This window comes from Sus scrofa, chromosome 9, assembly GCF_054392235.1.
Source record: "Sus scrofa isolate SSC_HxYL_T2T_F1_AM1 chromosome 9, Sscrofa_HxYL_maternal_Yorkshire_Landrace_v2.0, whole genome shotgun sequence".
NCBI classification, from domain to species: Eukaryota; Metazoa; Chordata; class Mammalia; order Artiodactyla; family Suidae; genus Sus; species Sus scrofa.
The window spans coordinates 52557645-52578306 of record NC_139391.1 but is presented as its reverse complement, the minus strand read 5'-3'; the positions used below and the strand labels follow the sequence as shown (position 1 = coordinate 52578306).

Here is a 20662-nt window from a genome sequence, read left to right as displayed (position 1 = left end):
TCAAGTCTCTCTGATCCTGCAGAGCCCTTATCTCTTCTTCCTCTGAGGCACTCTTATCTGTGTTGTTCATCTGTCATGAATCCTCTATCTGGGATCATCTCTTTTGAGGACCACCCTCATGTCTTGCTATGTACCTCTGCCAAAATAATTTAACTTTCCATGTTTTCATGTTTCTCTCCCCACTCAAACTGTAATCTCCTTCACATAAAGGCCAAATCTTACCATCTTTGGCTCCCTCTGTTGCAGGTGGCACACAGTGGGTGCTAAATAAATTGAAAATAGATTTGAGACAAATGGAGGGTCCACAGGAAACAGAGCCCATTGGGCTCCAAGGAACAGCCCATTCATGGTCTCTGCTCTGGGTGAAATGTCCCCACCCACACTGGCCCTTAATGAACACTCCATTCACTGAGTGAGTGGAAACTGCTAATGCCCCCAGGCTCATTAAGGTCAACGCTAGAGTAGGAATCCAGGAAAAGAGTTGATCTGAAGAAAACCACCTCTTTTGTGAATCTGGAATGTCTTTGGAAATGGTGTGGCTCGCTCTTAGCTGTATGTAAAAATGGGGGGAGGGATGGTGTTTATTTGTTTCATTTGACCATTAAAAAATCAATGTAAAAAAGTTCATTAAAAAAAAGTCCATGTCCCAAGAGCATGGCTCAACCTCCATTAGGGGAGGTGACCAGGAGGAAGCTACAGTGAGAGGGTTGCTGGCTAAGAATGTAAGAAGTATCTCCAATAGTCCACAAAGCAGAGAACCCACAGAAAACATACTTGTTACATGCTGCAGACATCATGCTCCATGTCCCTTGAAACTTGAAGGACCTCCCGCCCACTGGGCCAGGAAGCCCTCTGGGCCTGGGGTGGGGAGTGCCTGGGCCAGTGTCTCTGAAAGGAAGGAAGTGGCTACTTCTTCCCTTCCCCAGCACTGGGAAGAAAAGCAAGGGCTCGGACAGCCTAGCCTGTTATATGTAACACGTATCATGTGCCAGGAGTTCTACATGTGTTAGGCCATTTGAATCCCAGCACAACACCATCATGGAGTTACTGTAGCCCCCATTTAAATATACATATATATTTTTTTAACTTTTATTTTTTTATTTATTTTTTCTACTGTACAGCACGGTGACCCAGTTACACATACATGTACACATTCTTTTTTCTCACATTACATGTTCCATCATAAGTGACTAGGCAGAGTTCCCAGTGCTACACAGCAGGATCCCATTGCTAAACCATCCCGAAGGCAACAGTCTGCCTCTATTAACCTCAAACTCCCAGTCCCTCCCTCTCCCTCCCCTTCCCCCTTGGCAATCGCAAGTTCTATTCTCCAAGTCCATGATTTTCTTTTCTGTGGAAAGTTTCCTTAGTGCCTTATATTAGATTCCAGATCTAAGTGATATCATATGGTATTTGTCTTTCTCTTTTTGACTTACTTCACTGAGGATGAGAGTCTCTAGTTCCATCCATGTTGCTGCAGATGGCATTATTTTGTTCTTTTTTAATGGCTGAGTAGTATTCCATTGTGTATATATACCACATCTTCCTAATCTAATCATCTGTCAGTGAACATTTGGGTTGATTCCATGCTTTGGCTATTGTGAATAGTGCTGCAATGAACATGCAGGTGCATGTGTCTTTTCTCAGGAGAGTTTTGTCTGGATATATGCCCAAGAGTGGGATTGCTGGGTCATATGGTAGTTCTACGTATAGTTTTCTAAAGTACCCCCATACTGTTCTCCATAGTGGTAGTACCAGCTTACATTCCCACCAACAGTGCATGAGGGTTTCCTTTTCTCCACACCCCCTCCAGCATTTGTTATTTGTGGACTTATTAATGATGGCCATTCTGACTGGTGTGAGGTGTTATCTCCCCATTTTTATAAAAGAGGACCCTGAGGCTCAGGTTAAGATGCTTGGCCAAGGCCAAACTGACAGTACGCAGCAGATGTGGGACTTGAACTCTGGTCTGCCTGAAGCCAAAGGCTTTAATCTTTCAACTATGCATTCTAGGGACTTCTGCTACTGCTGGGAGATTCAGAAGCCAGATGGAGGGAGCAAGGGAACAGCTTTTAGTGGGTGTATGTGGGCCATGACATCTATTCCATCCTAACCAACTCATAGAGTGACCAACTGCCCTGGAGCCCAGGACTGGGGAGGGGGGTTTCCCCAGAATTGGGACTTTCAGCACTAAACCCAGTACAGTCCTGAGCAAACAGGAGGGGTGGCCCCTATGACCGAGGCTTCCTTGTGCTTTGTGGCTCCAAAAGCAAATATATTTTCATCACGCAAACATAGCTGAGGGACATTATTGATAGCTCCTACTTTGAGTAGGAGGACAGCTTTAGGCCTCCCCCAGCACAGCCCCAAAGAGTCAGGTCATCAGGGCAAAGAAACCTTCTCTCTGTGTCCCAGCTCCAGCCTAAGTCAGAGTGGCCAGTCTGGGTCAAGCTGGGGCTTGAGGGGGACAGAAAGAAGAGCAGAGGTGCTTAGTACCTGCAGCCGATTGGACCAGATTCCTTGGAAATATCTCCCATCACTACAACCCCATGGTTGGGGGACTACTAGCTTATTTTACAGAGAGAACAGCCACAATCTTATAGATCACTTAGAGGATCATCTTGGAAAATTCCCAGAACTTAAGAATCCTGAGTCCTGAGGGTCTTGCCCAGGAAAATCCTGATGTAAGAATCTAGGCAGAATCCTCATGACAGAAATCTTTAGGGAACAGAATACTCATGAACAAATCTACAGGGAGGAAGGTCAGGCCACTCCAGGCTCTCTTCCCAGCCCTCACTGGGCAGTTGGTAAAGGACATAACTAGAGTCATCCCCAAGTATTTGCATCATGGGAGGAGGAGACTCATCCCCATCACAAGGTCCTCACCAGGCATTGCTAACTAGTGTTCTCTTCCATATGAGCATGGAGAACCAAGAGGGCAAAATCTCTCTCTAACTACGATTCAGGTAGGGCCTCCTCCAGAAAGCCCTCTAGACTCCTCTAGCCTGCAGTGAAACCTCTTCTCTTCATACCACCTCCTCATGTGTCACACATTCTTGTCTTGCACCATTATTTTTATTTAACTTTATGAATAGGAGGATGGACACTGATGAGAGACTTCCTGGGTTCAAATCCTGGCTCTCCCACATACTAGCTATATGACTTTGAACAGGTAGCTCAACCTCTGTGTGCCTCAGGTTACCCAAAAGTGAAAGATACAAGGGACCCACCTCAAAGGGCGGTTGTGAGAATTAAATGAATTACAAGGCCTGAGTTTAGAAGACTGCCTGGTACATAACAAGCACTCAGCGAATGCTTGTTATTATTATTATTTGAATATTAACATTGATCTTAGTAAAGTATTGTCTCCCTGCTAGTTAGTAGTCTTGAAGTCTCTGGACTGCAGGACCAGACACTGATGCTTCTTTACCTTATTTCCCATGTTAGGCAGATTTGCACCAAGTGCTATATAATGATTTCCTGTGGACTGACCTTTACAGAAGACTGACAGCCTATTCATTTTACTCCCTAGTGCTGGAGAGAGAAATATGTCTGCATGTCAGTGGCCAGTGGCCACTTTTACCAGCAATCCCAAGGATGGCCCCAAAATAGCTCACAGCCAAAATGAGCAGCAGCAACAGAGATCTTGGTATGAATTTACAGCCCCTCAGGCCATGTGACCCCAGGAGCAGAATTCAAGAAAGTCAGAACCCTTTGGCCATCCCTCAACTGCCCCCCAAAAGTGGGGCCCAGAGAGGTAATCCCTTGTACCCCAAGAGCTGTGTCTTGCAGAAAAGCCAAAACTTTGCAGAAAGAATCCTGGAGGGAGCACTAGAGGCCTTAGCTCTCATCCTGGCTCTGCTCTAATGTGATCTTTCACAAGTTCCTTAACCTCTCTGGGCTGCTGTTTGGACAGCTGGTAAATAAGAGACTTGGTCAAAGCTTAGTTCCTTTCAATGCTGACTTTCCATGAGTCAATTTCCAAAGAAGGAAAAAGCATCTCTGATGAACCTAACAAATCATTTCTGAGAAAACTGCCCCCCTCATTCATTCATTCATTCATTTATTCTACATTGATTGGGCTTTTACTATATGCAAGTGCTCCCCTGGATTACAACAGTGAAAAATAAACAAAATCTGATAATTACAAGAGAAAAATGAAGGGGGTAGGGAGAGGCAAGGATGGGAGAAAGGTGGCTTCATTGTAGAAGGGACCTTCAGGAAAGGCCTGAGTGAGAGGATGACATCAGAGCAGGTACCTGAGAAAACCAAGGGAGAAAGCCAGTCAGATATTCAGGAAAAGAGAGCTCCAGGCGGAGGGAACAGCCAAAGCAAAACCCCTAAGGGAAGAGTGTGCCCGACCCCTCCAGGTAACACAGAGAGGTCTGTGGCTGGAGCAGTGAGGGAGGAAGACAGTGAGAGAAGGTGGACAGGGAGGTGGGGATTCAGCCATGGTGAGGACTTGGTTTTAGTCAATGATAAATCCAAATCATTAAGGCTTTTACATAAATGAGTTTGACATTGTTGACTTATATGATGAATCTGTTCATTTTTCATTTTTACCTCCCTCCTCTCGGCCATGGACCTACAATCTATTTACAATTGTTATTATTATTAGTTTCATTTCTGTTTCTCTCTCCAGGCCTACAGCAAAGCTTTAGCCTGGTCTGTCTCCACTTCAGAATCTCAGACTCAATTCTCCCACCTCTCTCAAAGGTGCAGCCTGGACTCCTGGTGCTTTTTCCCAAGCTCTTCTAAGGAGTCGCTTTGCTCCAGCCCCTTGCATCCATCAACCCCTTCTCTCCCCAGCGCCTTCACACCTCCTCTCCCACCCATGCACATGCCCTGGAATACTCTCAGCTTCCATCTTTATCCACGTATGTCCTCCTCTCCCTTTAGGTCTCAGCTCAAACTTCTCTTCCACAGAGACCCTTCTCTGTTCTCTCCAAATAAAATCTCCCATTAAATGCTCTCATAGTTTCATATCCTTCTCTTCAAAGCTCTTATAGCATGTGTTTTCTCCTATTTATTTGTATGATTTAAAAAAAAAAATGAATGCCTCTCTCCTCCATCCAACTATAAACTCTATCAGTATAGAGGCTATGTCTGTTTTGGTCCCTTTCGAGCCCGGGCACCAAGACAATGCCTGGCACACACTCAAGGTACCCAATAGACACCAGAAGAATAATTGAATGAGAGAATGAATGAGTGACCAAGGCCTCTTGTTTATTGGCACCCTGAGGGCACAAGGCAGACAAGCTCAGGCTCTTTGGAGGCCCTACGGGAGTGGCTGGAGCCTTGAGCTAAGTGGAAAAGGGACAGGGCTGGGAGGGGAAAGGACCCACAGAGCTCCTGTATCAGAGCAGGCATTTTACCTGAATTATCTCATTTCACTGTCATGGCCGCTACTTGAATTGAGAATTTCTATCCCATCTTAGAGCTCAGAGAGTTGAGGCTCAGGAAATAAGTTTCCCCAGACCATGTCTGTGGTTAGCTCTAGTCCTTCTGATTCCAAGTTTATGATCTTTCTGCTCTGCCCAACTGCCCTGGCCTGGGCCGTTTCCAACCCAGCTCTGTCACTGATTTCCTGTGTGATCTTAGGCAAGTTACTCCCCTGTCTGAGCCTCGGTTTCTCCATACATAAAATATAGAGGTTGGAATAGATGTCTTATGGGCTTTCCAGTTCTGAGATTTCTGAAACCTTAAGATTCTAAGTTTCCATGTTTATAAACTCATGGAGCTCTCTTGTAGCTCTGTGAATTAAGGATCTGGCATTGTTACTGCAGCAGCTGGGTCTCTGCCATGGTGCAGGTTCAGTCCCTGACCCAGGAATTTCCACATGCCATGGGCACCGCCAAAATAAAAACAATAATAAATTTATAAACTCACATAATGGGTGCTAAAGTACTAGCTCAAGGACACAAACATAGCAGACGCTTCATAAGTGTTCTTTTCCTCCCTCCCTTCCTCCGAATTCCCTGTTTCAAAGAGTCTCTGCTTTGCACCTTCTCAAGGCCACCTCTGCTGTCCAGGGTATTCTAGGAGCTCCAGGGCACTGCCCACCCCACCCCCACCTTGAGGGAAGCCTCGCCAGCTATGACACCAAGCCTCCAGTTGCGGTCCTCTGACGGCCATTCCAGCTGTGCCCCCCCAGAGAGGCCCACACCTCCCTGCACCCACTCCCTGCCTCATGAAGGGGTGCTTAGGTCTGTGTCCAACACTGTGGGAGAGAGAAGGAAGTAGAAGGAAAGGAATCCACACATCCCAGGCACCTGGTACCAGGGACTAGGTCAGGCTCACTGAACCCCTGCGAGGCACCTTTGTTCTCCCCATTCCACAAAAGGAAAGAAGAGGTTACAAAATGCTGAAGATCACACAACCAGCAAGTGGAAGAAGCAGAGTTTAACTCCTACCTGTCCAACCCTGAGGCAGATACACTCTGCCAGCCCCAGGGATGCGGAAGCCGCTGGCAAGGATCCATTCTCACCACGGGCTATCCCTTACAAGTGCCTTTTCCTCCCATATCTATGAAACTTTGAATGTACAGTCCTAGAGACCTAAGCCTGTCAGTCTCTCTCTGGCCACTCCCTCTCGTCCCCTCCAAGTTACCATGCTACAAAATATTCACAAATTGTCCCCAGGGTTTTTGAAAGGCTGACATGGCCTCAGCCACCAGCACCAAGAAACAACTCAAGAGGTTGACTCCATCCCACCTAGGGGAAGGGGCCTGCTCTTTAATAAATACAGTCCTCCCCATGGTATCTAGGAAGAAGGGTGAGACTTTGTCCCCAGCTCACAGCTGCTGCCCCTAGGGCTTTCTAGAAATCAGACTCAGGAAAGAGATGAATATGAATATCACCAGGTATCCCCAGGGAGGATCAGGGCCCGAGCTGAGGAAGGAGGGGGAAGGGCTGCCTGCATTGTCTAAAGGCCCCACTAGAGGAGTGCGGAAGGATGGGTTTCAGGGAAGGGTGTTTGAGGGGACAGCATCAGCTATGCTCAGTGAGGCAGCCTGGACAGGAAACTCAGGGGAGAGCAATGTCCTTGGCAGGCGGTCTCTGGTGCCCACTGCCTTTCTCTCACCTTGTTCTGCCCTTGCCAGGGATGGAAAAGGCTTCCCCAGGGTGGGAGGGGCTGGCCAGCTCTCTCTTTGGGAAGGGCCTCTTCTGAGCATGAGGTCAGGCAAAGCCAGTCCACAGTGATGAAAAACCTCACAGGCTCCCTGCAAACCTCAGCTTACACCTCGTGTCCCCCAGGACGCCCTCCAGACCCCCAGAGAAGGCCACACCCCCTGGCTATGCTCTCGTAACTTCTGGGAACTCTCCTCCACGTGGCCTTTACCATGGTTTCACTAACTACCCATAGATCCTGAATGCCTCCCTCCCCCACAGATTGTGGACTCCATGGACAGGGAGCCCGTCTGCCTCATTCAAGGTTGCATCCCCATCCCCAGCACCTCTGCCGGGTCTAACACATACAAGGTGCTCCCCAAAATCTACAGAATGAATGGTACCTGCAGGGAGGAGCCTATGGCCTGGTGCAAGCTGACGAGACCTGGCAGAGGCCAACCCCCGGATGCTGCTGTGGCGTGGGTTTGATCCCTGGTCTGGGAACTTGAGCATGCTGCAGCCATGGCTAAAAGAAAAGTTTCTAATAAAAAAATAAAAAGAAAACATAGGGCTCAGGAAAGATCCTTTATTTTCCCATGATCCATGTGCTAGCTCCCTCCCTAGAAGTGTCCATTTCCACTGCAATCTGGCAGTAAATCCAGCACCAGGACACTGTGCAAAAAGAAAGCTGGGAAAACAGCCCTCTGCACTGGACTAGATGGGAAAACATAAGGGAGAGACAGCCACTGGCACATAGTGGGCACACAGTTCAGGTTTGTTGACTCTGTGCTGGAATCTGGAAAACCACCCAGAGGGCGCCATTCATGCCCCAGCCACAAGGCAGCCCATCCTGCCAGCTTTCAATCACTTAAACAAGGTTGTCATCATTCTGTGAGTGAACGCAAGAGGGGGTGTGTGTTTGGGTGTATGCTCAACTCTAAACTAATAAGAAACAGAGTCTGTGCCAACTGATTTTCTCCCCCACATTACATGCAAAGCACTGTGTAGGCGCTTTCATTTACGTTCACATAATGTGCGTAACACATCCTCGCACATCAACTCAATCGGTCCTCTCCACAGCCTTGGCTGTAGGCATTATCACCACCATTTTACTGATGAGGGCAGTGGGACTGGCTTTTAAGGTCATGCAGTGAGCATATGGCTGATTCATGGCTCAAACCCAAGGCCTTGGCTTGTTCTGCACTGGCCCAGCTCAGTCACATCGAAATCTCATTACCCATGACCTATCCAGGCCAGAGCCCTGGATCTTACACTGAGCTCGTGACGAGCCGAGGCACAGGGTCTAGGGTGGGAGGGAGATGGAGCAAGAAGGCAGCAAAGAATCCAACAACTTTCCCCCAAACATGTATCTCCTTAGAGCAGTTAGCAAGCTGGGCTAAAAAAGACCACTGAACCAGAAGGAAATCAAACAGCTACGTGACCTTGGGCAAATTCTCCTATTCCCTCTGAGCCTTACTTTCTCGGGTAATTTCTGGATAAAATAAAGACTGAGAGCTTCCGGCACACAGTGAAAGAGCTTCCACTCCTCTGTGCCCTTGTGAAGCTACTCAGAAACCACAGGGCTCAGGAGTTCCCATGTGGCTCATAGGGTTAAGGATCTGACATTGCCACTGCAGTGGCTAGGGATGCTGCTGTGGCGTGGGTTTGATCCCTGGTCTGGGAACTTGAGCATGCTGCAGCCATGGCTAAAAGAAAAGTTTCTAATAAAAAAATAAAAAGAAAACATAGGGCTCAGGAAAGATCCTTTATTTTCCCATGATCCATGTGCTAGCTCCCTCCCTAGAAGTGTCCATTTCCACTGCAATCTGGCAGTAAATCCAGCACCAGGACACTGTGCAAAAAGAAAGCTGGGAAGTTCCCCCTTCCCTGGGGCACCCCCCAGAGTAGAGCCTGCAAATGCAGTTCTCCATTGCTCCTTTCCAAGCCCAATGGAAATGACTTCAAAAAGTATTCTAGGAGACCAGATGTCCAGCTCAGAAAGGAGCTTTCTTGACAATCTGGGAGTCAGCGGGAGGTAGCAGTCCCCATCTCATTGTCACTAAGAGGCTTTGTAGCCTCCCAAGGCAAGGAACAGCCACTCTCCCTGGGAACGGTCTCCAGGGAAGGCTGGGGAATCCCACCAAGTGGCTTTCCAAATAGTACTCACAAGTGGGGAGCCCTGGGGGACTGCCACCCCACTGTGCATCTAGCTTTCTCCTCCCAGATCTGGGAGAGGTGTGGCAGAAGAGGGGCCATGAGGTGGGCTCCATCGTGGCAGCAGGCAAGACCACTGCATCTACACGGGACCCAGGAGAACAGCAGACTTGTGCTCTAAAACCACGGGATTCTCCAGCTTGATTTCTGTCTCTTGGTCCTCCTGGAGACTGGAAGACTCAGAAAGGGACCCCTAGCAGGAGTTCTCCCAGGCCCTGTCCCCTAATAAGTGAGGCCCAGCTGCCATTGCATCTACTTCTTCCCATCCCCCTCACTTCATCAGAGTATGGCAGGTCCTATCACTTTTGGGCTAAATGTCCCTTGTGCCCCACCACTTCTCCAGACTCTGAGCGCCTGGCGGTCTGGGGCACACACTTCAGCATGTACGATCCACAGTGTGACAGATGGTAGACCTGGAAGGAGCCTTGAAGGTAACCTCATCCAACCTCCACACTGTATAGGATGAGGATGCTAAGATCCAAAGAAGTCAAAGGTCACACAGCTGGTTTTCCATTTGGTGTGTGATTGCTCGAGGTCCCCACTAAGACTGTGGAGATCCCAGAAAATGAGGCCCTAAGTCCCCCACAGCACAGTGCTGGGCATGCATTAAATGCTGGGCTCAGACCATGGTTGTTGACAGATGGATGGCCAGGGAGGGGTTGGGATCAAGCACCTGTCACCACGAGGCCCTGGGCTGCTTCTCTTTGCCTCTGACCTGGAACTGAACTCACAACCCACCCAGAGCAGGGCCTCACCTGAGAAAAGGCAGGACAGCGCTGGACTCCTGGCTTAGCTCAGGCCTCGGAAGACAGCAGTCCTCAATGACAAGGGACATGGAGTAAGGTCAGTGAGGGGGACCACTGGGGGTGGGGCTTGCTCCCCCTGCTCTACCACACCCCCCTGCGCCACCCTGGACTCAGCCTAGTCAGAGTCAGCAGAACCCCCACTTATGGCTTAATGCCTCCCCCCCCTGCCCCGTCCCCGAGCAACTGTCAGGACAAAGAGCCAGAGGACCATGGGTGTGAGCCCCAGTACACTGTCTGCACCAGGGGCTCCAACAGCTTCCAGCCTGGGCTGTAGAGGAAGGCAGGGAGGTGGCACTCAGCCCTGCCACCCCCTGCCCTCACTGCCAGCACCCTGCTCCCCTGCCTGAAATCCAGCTCCACCTCTCTGCATTGGCCAGCCCAGTCCGGCCTTCTTTTAACCAAACACTTTGTGGAAGTAAAAAAACAAATCTTCTAGGTTTGAGTTTCCATAACCACTGGTAGGTCTCCACAGCATTTGCCAAAGAAAGGTGTGGGTAATGGGGAGCTGAGTTCAGGTGGTTCCTTTACAGAGATACTCAAGAGAGGAACAGGTAGAGCTCAGGGCACAGCAGCTCTCAGAGCTCAGCAAGGCTTAGGAAAGGGCCATCGTCATGGTCAAAGGCAGACCTGGACTGCCCGAATTATTGTGCATCCCCCGAACAGGTGGACGTGTCCGCACTCCCTCCGTGGACCTACCACCTCAACCATTTTCCAGCCCTGGTTCCTCTCACTCATAAAGTGATGTAATAACTGCTTCACATTTCACCTGCTTCACAAAGTTGAGAGGATCAAAAGAGAGAGAGCGTGAGAATGTTCTTTATTGGGAAAGAAAACTAATACTTGCCATGAGAACTTACAGATATTTTCTTCTAGAGGGTTCACAACACCCCTTTGTGCTCCATATTATTACTATCCTGACTATATTGCTAAGGAAACCAAGGCTCAGAGAGGTTCTGTGATGTGCCTGAGGACACACAGCTTAGTCATAGCAGAACCAGAGTCAGAACCAGAATCTGAATCCAAAGCCTGTGTTCCTTCTCCCTGTACCACACAGTCTCAACAAAAGAGGCAAACGTGCTTTTTATGAAGAGGTCAGTGAATCTTTAGACAAAATGCTGCCCTTGAGGAGCCACCCTTACTGCTAGAACTCACGCATTCACCCTGGGAAGGCCAATGGTTAAGTCAAAGTCAACTCCCAATGTCTTGAGAAGCCTCTAACACGAAGGCAACGCAGGGGCAAGCTCACAGTCCGTGCCTTGGCAGGCCTGTGTCATCATGATAGTTGTTTGGTTTTGTGTTCGGTGGTGGTTCCAACAATTGTCTGTTCATGAACCAATCCAGTGAGAAGAGACACAGAATCATGGAACTCTGGGCTAAAGAAGGCCCCTGAGAGCAAGTTCAAGCTCCCGTTTGGATGGCTGATGAAACTAACATCCAGAGGTCAGCCACTTGCTGTAGGTCACACAGCCAGGCAGGGGCCAAGTCCAGAGCAGAGTCCACTGTCCTCTGGCTCCTAGTCCAGCTGCTCTCTCCACACCCTGACTGCTCTGACATCAGTCAGCCTCATGGCCCTCAAGAGGGCCAGGTGTGGGCCTTCAGCCACTGTTCTCTTGGCTCAGAAAGAGCAGGGATAGTAGGTAAGAGAGTTGTATCCTGGCCAGGAATGAAATCAGTTGGTTGGCCTCATGCACTGAATCATGAGCCTAAGTTCCATGCACTGAAAAGTCAATGTGTGAAAGAAGCCCGCCCCCAACAGAGAAGCCTGGGTGGCTCTCCTGAGGCAGCGGTACCCCGCTTCTAGCCCCCTGCCCATGGTCAGAGGAGGCTGAACACTTCAGCCCAGAGCAGTCCGCCCCCCCAGCCAGTGCCAAGACAGCACCTGAGCACTGGACCTGGATGGTCTCCTCTCACCCCTGCCCCTCTAGCCCTGCTGAGATCTCGCCTCCACTCTTGTCGTCCCTCGGCAGCCTCCCACCCTACTTATGTCTCCTTTGGTTAACAATTGATTTGTGCCTTTTTTCTTTTCACCTCAGTGCATCTGTCCGGCCTCTCTCACATGGTTGTGTGTCAAATTTGTCTTCCGCCAAACTGCACAGTCCCTGAGGACAGGGCCTGTGTCCTTGTTTCTACCACAGCCCCTGCTGGGGTCTGTGTGCAGAGGGCAGCACCAGGTCACCGCGTGACTGGCTGTTTAATATTTGTGGATGTGCCAGTGGCCTGTGGAAAGAAAGGGGAGAGGGGAGGCTGGATAAGCTTCCAGCTGAAGAGGGAACCCCACGGGTGTGTCCTGGGTGCCACTGTGCTGACGCTTTATATACACTCTCTTCACAATCCTATGAGCTACGTAATTTTGCTGCCCATTTTACAGATGGAAAACTGGATCAAAGATGTTAAGCAACTTGTCTAAATCCACATGATTAGTAACTAGTAGAGCTAGACTTTCAATGTGGTTTTTTGCTTTCTGATGCTAAGCCCTTACTCTGCGCTGACACGGCAGCATGCAAGTTCCTTGAGGACAAGGACTTGACGGTGGCACGTGTTAGTTTTTGCTGCTGTATCCTCAGTGCCTAGGACTGTGCCAAGCACAGAGGAGACACTCAATCCATATTTGTTGAACCAAGGAACAAAGGAATGAATGGATACCATGCTGCCTTTCCCTAGCAGGAGAGAGCAGGAGCTCCCGATGCCAGGTTACTAGGCTCTATTTTCAGGAATTTTGGACAACTGTTTTCCCAGAAAAGTACCCAATAACTTAAGGGTCCTCCAAAGGCCACGTGGCAGATGGCTAGGTTAACTAGGCATGGGATGGGGGTGGGGTGTGGAAGTAAGCATAAGTTAAACATGAAAGACTAGACAAGGTGGGGGATTTAAAGGGTTCTCAGTGCCTTGTGACCTGCTGATTCGGGGCCACTTTCTGGCCCCTTTGGGTCTGGTTCCTCCCACACCCCAGGCTCCCTCTTTCCCCACCAGGCACCCCCACAGCTTTGACTGAGCTGTACTGAAACTGTTAGAAACTAACAGTTATGCCACCCACCCCGGCCCCATCCGAACCCTCCTGAGTCTGCTCTGGGCCCTAGGGCTAGCTGCTTTTCTCCACAGTCCAGCCAAAAATAATACAAGAATGAAGCTGTTTGGTGGAGACTTAATCTAATCTTCATTGCTTCAGTTTTAAAATATCCTGCCTGGTGTAGGGTTTCTTATTATCCACAGAGATGTGTTTTTAGTGAGATAGGTCTTAGCAGAACCATCCTTCGTGTAATTAGAAACCCAGGCAGGCAGGGCCTGCGGTGTGGCATCTAAGCCAAACAGCGGATCCCCCTCAACAACACATTGGCAGCAAGCTCTTCCACAGATGCCTGAGGGCTCAGTTCCTCCTCACTCCTGGGGGATCAGGACTTAGGGAAAGCCGAGCTCTGGCAGGAGGACCGTGCCTTCCAACTCCTTCCGCCCTCATCCCGTGTATCCCAGCTCTGGCCTCCAATGAGAATGGAAACTAAGATGTGGCCCCAGACTGCTGGAGAAGGATATGTGGAGGGAAAAAACAGCCCCAAGAAGTGTCCCCGGAAGAGGGAGAATTCAAGGCAAGTCTTCCACTGGAGCCCATCTCCATTATCAGGGCTGGCTTGAAAAAAGCAGGCCCCAGAATGGGCGTCTCCAAGTGCATATACACTTTTGCATAAGTGCCGCTGCCGCGTGTAACTTCTCAGGCTTTCTGGCCCAGAATCTGCTTTGATCTGCCAGCATGGAGACTGCTAACAGAGGTTCAAGCTGCGGCTAGCTCCAGACCAGAGCCCATCCCCCCCAAACCTGACCAGATGTCACACACCAGTCCTGGTTCTGGCCTCTTCTAGAGCAAAAACCGAATTTCTGATCAGTCAGACTCTGTGTTGACCCGATGCGTGAATGCTAGTCCAGGTAGCACCGTTAGGAATAAGCAAGCTGGTTCCCCCAGCTCAGGCTTAATTGCCTTTCCTGGAAAAGCACAGGTGGATTTTGAAATCACAGCAGGGATTTCAAATTCTAAGATAAGAGAAAGGCAGGAGTTTAGCCCCTTCACCCAAGTCTAAGAACTCCTGGGAGTTGTGGGGAGAGGCTCTAGAGCCTGGCAGGACAAGAAAACACACTGACGAAAGTGACTCTGCTGCTCAGAAGCGGCTTCTCTCCCCTGTCCTTTATTACTTAGAGTGCAGGACTCAGGCAGGAGCCATTCCCCAGAGCCTAATGAGGAATCTGTGTGATACACTTCACTTTACAGATGAAGAAACAGAGATCTGGAAGCTAACTGACCCATCAGCTAGTCATGTAGCCCGACAGTTACAGGGTATAAAACTGCCAGGTCCCCAAACTTCAGCCTAAACACTACTCAGCACACTGACCTGCCAGCCTTGATTATCTCCTTCCTCCCTTTCCCACCAGGTATTAGATTTAATTAAATTAGCAGATCCCGGTTGCAACAAGCCTGGCCATGCAGCCTGGACGGAACCCAGCCAGGGCAGCGCCTCCTTCTAAATTCTGCTTCCAACAGAATTCAATCTTCAATAAGTCACGCTCTCAAATGAAGTGTTTTATACAAAGGCCATGGTGTGTTGGCTAGGATCACGGCTAACGGTGGCTCATGATGATTTCAGTTCCCATGTAACTTCCTCTGTGGCATCATTTTCACTCTCTCGGTACTCTGATCTGCATTTGGTTTGATCCAGACACTTTGACTCAGATGCCGGCACCTCTAGCAATTGCATCACACATTTATATATATCTCACAGCATCGCTGTCCTTGTGCCACACGGCATAGGAAAAAGGAAAACTTATAACGGCACTTCTCACCTTCCTTGAACCATTTAGAAAATGTGCTCCAAATTAAATAAATCGGGAACAAAAGTCTGAAATTGGAGATAGAATTTCAGAAGGGGGGGGTGTTAAATAAATAGAAAGGAAATCTTGCAACATGTTGGAAGCCTATAAATTTTATAGGTTGTTTCTTTAATAAAAACAAATTCAATTGCTAACAACACAGTATTATTAAGCCGCTAACATTTAAAAATCTAATTTGGCCTGCTCTGCTGCTGTTTCTGTGGCACACTGCATCCACTCAGAGTAAGGAAGTCAGGTTGATGGGTTTGGTTTGGTTTCTAAACCAGGCTAATAGAGACCCATTTAAAATCCAGCCTTTTTGCTTTCTAGGCATGCCTTAGTCCCTAATGAGTTACAGCCCAGGGTTGACATGGACATGGCAGAAAGAAATTTAACACACACTCTGGTGCACCCATAAACATCAAGGCCAAGGGAGAGGAGGTATGTTTCTAGTTAAACTAGAACTCCATGAATTCAGGATTCTCCCCTCACAAGACAGTAATTCTCCTTATTTCATCACTAACTTACTTCAAATGTGTTTATACAATTTATTGCTACTGAACTTCCAGGCAACTGGTGTAGAGTTAATGAAACCCAGCTTGGAGAAGCTTTGAGCTTTGAACAACTAACCACAGTTTAAATGGTTATGACATGCGGTCAAAGCCACAGCCCAGCCCTACTGCAGTTTTCTGTGTTTGGACCTAGTCAAAAACCTTGTCGTCTCACCTTTTGTGCCAAATAAATTGAAAGAAGGAAAAGCACTGAAAAACAGCCCTCCATGTTTTTTTTCTCAAGGTTCCCAGCCTTTTTCCCTGACATTTTAACACATTTGTCTCACTGAATGCAAGGCAAAGCCCCTCCCCCAGTCCCAAGTAAATATTTTAGTTGTAGTTTGAATGGAGCAGCCGGCTGAAATTTTGAAATCCAGTTTGAGTTTAATTGAACAGGGTCAAGCCTACATAAAGCAATGTGGGGGGGAGGCAGTGTAAGGGGGGGGCACCTAGCAACATTTAAAGTCAGATTCAGTGTAAGTCCAAAAGGCAATACAGGAATGTACAGATGGCGCTGGACTGGAAAAGAAGTAAACTCGCTTTCCGAATTACTTGGACATTGATTTTTATTAATCCTCATCGTCATATGGCGTCCTCCTCCAAGCTCAGTCCATGTGGGAACTCCAGGAGGCTCCCTCCTTTAAATAGGTCCATTTTGGAAGAGTAAAGGGGAGGTACTGGACTTGCCAGTGCCGCATAATAAAAGCCTTTTTTGAAAGCAGCACTTTCATTAACTTAAAGCAATCTATAGACTTAAAAGCAGAGAGCAGTAAACTCCCAGAAAGGATCATAAAACAGCCAGTCTCAAGTTGGGTACACTTCAGTGCAATTTGCACGAGGCATTTTACTGTGAGCGGTGGCCGGACCCATCTCCCTCCGGTAACCCCCTGCCCCTTATTCTGAGCAGCTTCTCTTTCTCTCGGCTTTCATGCCTTTCTCGCTCACAAAGGGTAGGCGGTGACCGGGGAGTCTCCGTGGGGTCACGGCTCCCTCCCGCCATCGAGCTCTCGGCGGGAGAGAGAGCGCACGAATTCCAAGACTGCAAAACAACAGCCTTGGAGCTCCGCCGCTGGGCGGTCGCCGCACCCCGGGCCGCCGCCGGCCACTCGTGGGTCGCGCGTCTTCTGCGTCCCGGAAGCGCCGTCTGGCTGCCCCAGCGAGGCGTGCGAGGGGTGCGGAGAGCTGGGAGGGTGGGCTCAAGACTGCAAAGGAGAAATTTCAAATGTTCCTCCTGTATGCCACCCTCCACCCCCAACACACTCTGCTTCCCTATCTGGCCTGAAGGATAACCTTCCTCCCCGAGTAGGGACTTTTCTCCCACCCCCAGAGCTAGGCCAGAGCCATGGGGTGTGCAGCTCGACTGGAAGATCACCAGTCCAGAGACGGACACCCTCCCTACCTCCCCCCAAGTCTTTAAGACTCGGGAAAACCAGAATAGCCCGGCAGGCGGGAGGGCTAGGGACTAGGGCTTTGCAATATACCTGTGTTTGGACACCATCGTTTTCTCAGATTTGGGGAAGAGGGGACCGCCTAAATCTGCCTAAAATGCGAAGCTCTGGGTTTCCACTAATTGTAAAACATTTCAACACGCTGGAGTCCCAGGACAAGTGGGGTAAGGGGAGGGGACCCCGAGTTCCCCCCTTTTCCCAGGCGGAACGTCGGATTGGCGGCCTGGAGAAAGGAGAGGCAGCGGCTGCGGGTTAGCAGCTCGAGGCTCCGGTCAGGGCGCTCGAGTACAAGCCCGCCCGGCCGTCGGTCGCAGCCGGGACTCCCCGGGCCCGACGCGACGCCTCGCTGCTAGCGCCCCCCGCGCAGGCCTCGGCCCCGGCGGGCCACCGACCCCAGCCACGCTGCGCCGCTCCCGAAGCTCTCCAGTGGCTTCTGGAGCCCGCCGAGCCGCCAAGGTCGGATCCTCGGACGCACCTCGAGCCCTCCGACTACCCTGTCGCTTCGCCCAGAACATCCGTTCGATCTGTCCGCTTCCCTGATCTTTCTCCTAGGACCAGGTCCTGCACGCCTCAAGTCCACTCCTCCAGATCTGCTTTAGGGGAGAAGCAGCAGGAATTCGGGGCCCGCCTGTCATGGCTCCGATCAATTACTCCCGTCGCCTACCTAAACGCTTTTCCACCCACTGAGCGTGGGGACCCGGGCCCGCGACCCTCTACAAATTCCAGTAGCCTCAATCCCAATAAAAAGCTGTGATCCGGTGGCTAAAATCTAAAATCGCCACCAGGTCCTCTGATTCCAGCCTCACGTAACCCTGGGCCCCCAATTCCTACCTCCAGCCCCCCTGCTCTGGCCGGGGTGTAGATTCGATCGCGAAGCTACTCAGCGGGCCTTCGATCCCGCCTCTGAAAACAGCCCAAAACCTAAAAGCCCAAACTCTGGCCTGGCCCTGAAGCCCAGCCCTAAGTCAGAGCTGATGCACAACCACCACCCACCCCCCGTCCCACTCCCAGTCCTGGCCCGAGTCTCCCCACCGCGCAGGAACCTCGGGTTCTTCCACTGAGAGTCCCCAGAAAGGGCTGCCTGCTTCCCTCGTTTCTTCCTCGGGATTGGGAGTCGGGAGAGCCCGCACGCCTAACCCGAAAGAAACGCAAACTTTTCGAGGCAGCCTCGGGACCCTGCCCCACCTCCCTCAGCTCTCTGCTTTGGGGGCGCTTTCCGTCCCCCACTCTTAGGAACTCCTGCCCTAGTTCCAGCCAGAATGGTTCCCTATTCCCGCACCTCGCCGTGGGCCCCTACGCCTCTCCTCAGCTCGCCAAAGACTCCCAACAATCCGCGGAAGGCCAGTAACCCTACAAATTCTTGCTTCTCCCGCATTTAGGGTTCCTGAGCCTGGTCCCTACGATCCCGGCTTCCCCGACCCACAGCTCGTGCTCTCCTGTACCCACGAACCCGCCTGCAAACCCCCACTCGCCCTGGTTCCCCAGGCCCGGCGGGACGCGGCCGCGGTTGCGGCCGCGGCTCGCGGACTCCAGCCGCCCCGCCCGGCTCCGGGGCTGCTCCCGCTTCCAGCCGCTCGAAGGCAGCTCCTGACTGGTAGCGCCGAGTGAGCGCCCGCCCAAAGGGCGCCCGAAGCCGGGAGAAAGCGAACCTGGAGCCGGCCTGCGGTTCCCAGCCTTGCCCACGGAGCGCCCAGACCAGAGCTGCCTGCACCCGAGCTCCGGCCCGCGCGCTGGTCGCTACTCGGGTCCCGGGCGCTCCCGGCGCGCGGCTCCCCTCCCGCCCGCTACGGTGTCTTAGGCCCGCGGCGGTCCGAGTCCGCAGCCCAGTTCCTCGCACCCGCGGACAATGCGCGCCCGGCTACCGGCCCGAGCCGGGCGAGGCGGCGGCGGCGGGGCTGCGCGCTGGGCGGGCCGGGGCGCGAGAGGGCCGCGCGGCTCCGGCCGCCTCCTTCCCCGGCCTCGCCGCCACTCGCGCTGCTTTGCTCCGCGCTCTCCCGGCGCTTCCCCAGCTTCTCTGCACGCTCCCGCCGTCCCTCTCTGCTCCCTGCCTCCCTCCTCCCTGCTGTCTCCCTCTCTCTCCTCCCTGCTGCCTCCCTCTCTCCCTCTCTCCTCCTTGCCCTGTCGCAATGAATAATACTCTGGCTTGGGGACTGGAATAAAACACACGCGCTCTGAGGCAGCCGCCCGCAGCAGCAGCAGCAGCCGCCGCCGCGCCGCCGCCGCCTGCAAAAGCGTCTCTGACATGGAAATGAATGACAGCTTACCTGATGCCAATCTTCATCAGACTGACACCGGCGTGACAACACAGCCTATACTTCCCAGCACTGCTCGGGACGTCAGCGGCACAGGGACCCGCCCCCCGGACCCCCCCCCTCCACACACCTCCTCGCTCCCCACTCCCCCTCCCCCCCCAACACCCCCACCCACTCCCGGCCCCGGCTGTTTCGAAGTCGGAGCAGCCGTTGGAGTGTCTCCCTCTGCTGGAGGCTTTTCTGAGAAGTCGGGAGCTGGCCTGCTCCCACTGCCGGGGAGGCTACACAGCGCAGCATAGAAAGCCTCCGACTGTGAGGCTGCCTCCGCCGGAGGAACGCTGCGGACCCCGGAGAAACTCGGGAACCCTGCCTCCGCCCCCAGGCCCTGTCCCACCCAGCAAGCAGTCGAGGCAGAGTCTACAGACATCCTGAGCCGATGGGATGGAGATGAGGTGAATTTTCTGTGGATCCCAAGAGAACTCCCCAGAAATTATGAAACTTAAAACTGGAAAGAGATCCTTCCCTCCCCCACTACTCCCCCTCCCCCACCCCCACCCCCACCCCATGCCTGCCTGGCTGGCCTCATTTTTATGATTGCATTTGAATAATTCTCATTACCCTGGCCCCAGAAAAGGTGCTCAGATGACACTCTGGTTAGTTATAACTACTCTCAAGAGCTCTTGCTGCTCTGGGCTTCCTGGGGCGTTTGGTTCTTCTAGGGGAGACTATGTAAGGGGGTGGGGCAGAGAGAGAGATAAAAGGGTGTGGGGGATTTGTCAGTAAATCACTTCTTTGCAAATGCCAGCCATGCCTGTTTTAAGCCACTGCCATTTTCATTCTAAAAAGTAGCAGAGTTCTGGGGGTCGGGTAGTTGTAATATAGAGGGAAAGGCCAGCTGGGCCGCTTCAGCCTGGGCCACCTGGGTGGCTTCCTCTACCTCTGGGAGGAAATTCACCTAAGTGCCTTCTAGGAGGAAGACCAACCCAAGCATGTGTGGTCAGACATGTGCCTTCTTTCATTCTACAAAGATTACAGTCCCACTAAGTGCCAGGTGGAGTTACTCAGCCACCCCAGATGCGGGTTTGCTTGCTTCCACAACTTAGCACAGAGCCCTCTGCATAAAGGGACAAGAGAACCCATTCTTCCCCCAGGAAATTTGCTCCTTGCTCCCCATAGAGCACCATTTCAGCCACAGTCAGGCAGCGATTGATCCTCTGACCCCAGACCAGGCAGGGGGCCTGGATAAGCCCAGACAAAGACACTGATGTAAGCAAGGAAGGCAGAAAGTGAAACCCAAGCAGGCCAGGCTTTCCATAAAGAATCTCACCCAAGAAGTTGAAATCTGCTCCCTCGCTCTTTCCAGGCCTCTGTCAGATACCTTTTTTGCATCACATCTCAGATACGGCAAATACTGTTAGTCCAGCTGCTAAT

The 20662-nt window shown here is 51.4% G+C and overlaps 1 protein-coding gene across 24 annotated transcripts in view; it reads right to left on the bottom strand.

Annotated features, from left to right (window-relative positions):
• Positions 1-20662, bottom strand: part of PKNOX2 (PBX/knotted 1 homeobox 2) — a 305801-nt gene that overhangs the window by 239830 nt on the left and 45309 nt on the right. For 14 of the 24 annotated variants that reach the window (XM_084976573.1, XM_021063088.2, XM_084976569.1 and 11 more), the window contains exon 1: positions 19244-19292. The exons of the other annotated variants lie outside the window; for them this stretch is intronic. The gene's annotated coding sequence lies outside the window, so the exon portion shown is untranslated. Of the gene's footprint in view, positions 1-19243; positions 19293-20662 lie in introns of those variants that run through there. 24 annotated transcript variants of the gene reach the window in all.